Raw genomic sequence first — 3,074 nt, forward strand, 5'->3', positions numbered from 1 at the left:
CGATCTCGGCTCACTGCAACCTCCACCTCCCAGGTTCAAGCAATTCTCCTGCCTCAGCCTCCAGAATAGCTGGGATTACAGGTGCGTACCACTACACCTGGCTAATTTTTGTTTTTTGAAGTTTCACTGTTTGGCCAGGCTGATCTGCAACTCGTGACCACAGGTGATCCATCTGCTTTGACTTCCCAAAGTGCTGGGATTACAGGAGTGACCCACCACGCCCAGCTAGTAAAAACAAACAACAACAACAACAAAAAACCTATATATATATCTATAGAAATGCCCTTCCTGTGTTTTGAACTGCCTGACCAAGAGGTGTCTTAAATTTATGCACCTATGCTCAATAAAAGTATCTTTTAATTCTAAAAAAAGGGGAAAAAGAGCTTAAACTATTTTAAAAGGTAAGAAATGCATCTCATTATTCTTTCTGAGCATTGTTTTGGTTACTAGTAAGGCTGCATCTGCTTTCCCTGATAAGCCAGCCATTGTTCTTTCTGTGAATAATGTTTCAAGTATTTTTTTTTCCCCCATTAGGATGTATTTATTTCTTATCCATCTAAATAAACTCTTTACCGGAAATATTATTTCTTTAGTTACAATATTTATGACAAATATTTCCCCGTATTGTTCTTTAACTTTAAATTGTGTTTATTATCACTTTTGGTACACACAAGTTTGCATTTTCACATAGTAAAATGTTGGTTTTGCTTGCTGAGAATTCCTTCATGACTTTTATGTGTTAAAAGAGCATCTTCATACTTGTCTGAATGTTCCACCTAGATTTTTTTAATGTACTTTATTATATTATTTATTTATTTATTTATTTAGAGATGGAGTCTCGCTCTGTCGCCCAGGCTGGAGTGCAGTAGTGCGATCTCAGCTCACTGTAAGCCCCACCTCCCAGGATCACGCCATTCTCCTGCCCCAGCCTCCCCAGTAACTGGGACTACAGGCGTGCATCACCGCGGATGGCTAATTTTTTTTTTTTTTTTTTTTTTTTGTACTTTTTAGTAGAGATGGGGTTTCACCATGTCAGCCAGGATAGTCTCAATCTCATGACCTCGTGATCCGCCCACCTCGGCTTCCCAAAGTGCTGGGATTACAGGCACAATGTGCTTTATTTATTTATTTATTTATTTAGAGACAGTGTTTCGCTCTTGTTCCCTAGGCTGGGGTGCACTGGAGCGATCTCTGCTCACTGCAACCTCTGTCTCCCGGGTTCTCCTGCCTCAGCCTCCCAAGTAGCTGGGACTACAGTCATGTGCCACCACACCCAGCTAATTTGTATTTTTAGTAGAGACGGGGTTTCTCCATGTTGGTCATGCTGGACTCGAACTCTCGACCTCTGGTGATCCGCCTGCCTCGGCCTCACAAAGTGCTGGAATTACAGGCGTGCGCCACCATGCCCGGCCAATGTGCTTCATTTTTTTAAGTTAACTCTTTAACTCATCTGGAATTATTTTGATGAATGGTGTGAGGCATACATGGAACCAAGGTTTTCCCAAACAACCAATTTTCCATTATAGTTATTACTTAATACTCCCTTTCCCCGATTCATTTGTGATTCTTCTTTTTATCTTCTTTTACATGAGAAGGCTTTACATCTATGAGAGTCCATTGTCTGGGCCATTCACTTTATTTCACTGGTCTGTCTCTTCTTGAAGCAACATACGACAATATTTATATTGTCACTTTATCTTTTCATATCTCATGTGAAAATCATTCTTTTTCTTCAAAAACATCTCAGTTGTTTTTATTAGTTTATTCATACGGATGAAAAAGTTTAGGATTTTGACACATTTTACCAGATCTCATGGAATTTTCTTTGGTACTGCACTTGTCCAGTTTTCCAATCCTCAGTCAAGGTAAAGCTGTAGTTTTCTTTATATGGGTCCTGCTCAAATTGTTAGAAATTCCTATTTCTAAGAAATATATTATGACTATCATAAGGCGATTTTCCCATCATCATCCCTGCTCAGGTTACTACCAATTTTTGTTGGAATAACAGAAACTGATTTTTTCCCTATTCATCATACACATAGCTACTTGCTGCGATTATGGATTCTAAGAATGTCTTAGGTAACTATTTGGGTTTTCTAGGTGGGCCATGACATCTGCAAACAGTAGTATTCCTGCCTTTTTTTTTTTTTTTTTTTTTTTGGTATTTGCACTTCTTGCTTCATGTTTTACTGCATTGGCCAGGGCTGGTAGAAAGATGTTCAGTGGTCACGTGAGGTTTTACTACTTACTTTATTAGGAATGCTTTTGGTGTTTCTCATCTGAATTCCGTGATTGCTTAGAGTTTGAAATCGCTTTTTAAAAATCGTGTTCAGAAAGTACATCTCATGGAAATGACAAATATGAGAACTAAAACCGACAAATTTCCCCCCAAAATCCCACATGCAAAGCCTCCTGGCCCGGAGTCTCTTGAGGCATCGGTTGTTTGATGACTTCCTATTTCTTTTCCTTTTTTTTTTTTTTTTTTTTTTTTTTTTTTTTTTTTTTTGACGTTGTCTCTCTCTGTCGCCAGGCTGCAGTGCAGTGGCGCGATCTCGGCTCACTGCAACCTCAGCCTCCCGGATTCAAGCGATTCTCCTGCCTCAGCCTCCCGAGTAGCTGGAATTATAGGCGCCGCCCACCATGCACAGCTAATTTTTGTATTTTTAGTAAAGACGAGGTTTCACCATGTTGGCCAGGCTGGTCTGGAACTCCCGACCTCAGGTGATCCGCCCGCCTCGGCCTCCCAAAGTTCTGGGATTACAGGCGTGAGCCACCGCGCCCAGCTGATGACTCTCCATTTCTTCCTTGGTTCTTTCGGAGTCACTTTGGGAAATTCGGTTCCATCTGCGGTGGTAAAATACAGGCTCTCCCCGCACGCGGCCAATGGGCGCTCCCAGCGCGGACAGACAGGCCCATTGCGGGAGCGGGGCAGGGCGGAGGGACCCCAGGGCGGGGCTTCATTCGAGCCCAGCCCCGCCCACCGCCGCAGCCGCGCATGCGCCGTGTGCCGTCCGCTTTGGACCCTCCCGCGTGCCGTTCTTACCCGGCCTGCCCCGCGCTGCCGCTTCCGGAAG

General features: G+C 43.1%; 1 protein-coding gene across 2 annotated transcripts in view; it reads left to right on the top strand.

Annotated features, from left to right (window-relative positions):
* MRPL21 (mitochondrial ribosomal protein L21) overlaps nucleotides 1-3,074 on the top strand; it is a 1,021,966-nt gene that overhangs the window by 260,406 nt on the left and 758,486 nt on the right. The gene's annotated exons all lie outside the window — the stretch shown is intronic.

The sequence above is a fragment of the Macaca thibetana genome, chromosome 14 (assembly GCF_024542745.1).
Source record: "Macaca thibetana thibetana isolate TM-01 chromosome 14, ASM2454274v1, whole genome shotgun sequence".
Classification (NCBI taxonomy): Eukaryota; Metazoa; Chordata; class Mammalia; order Primates; family Cercopithecidae; genus Macaca; species Macaca thibetana.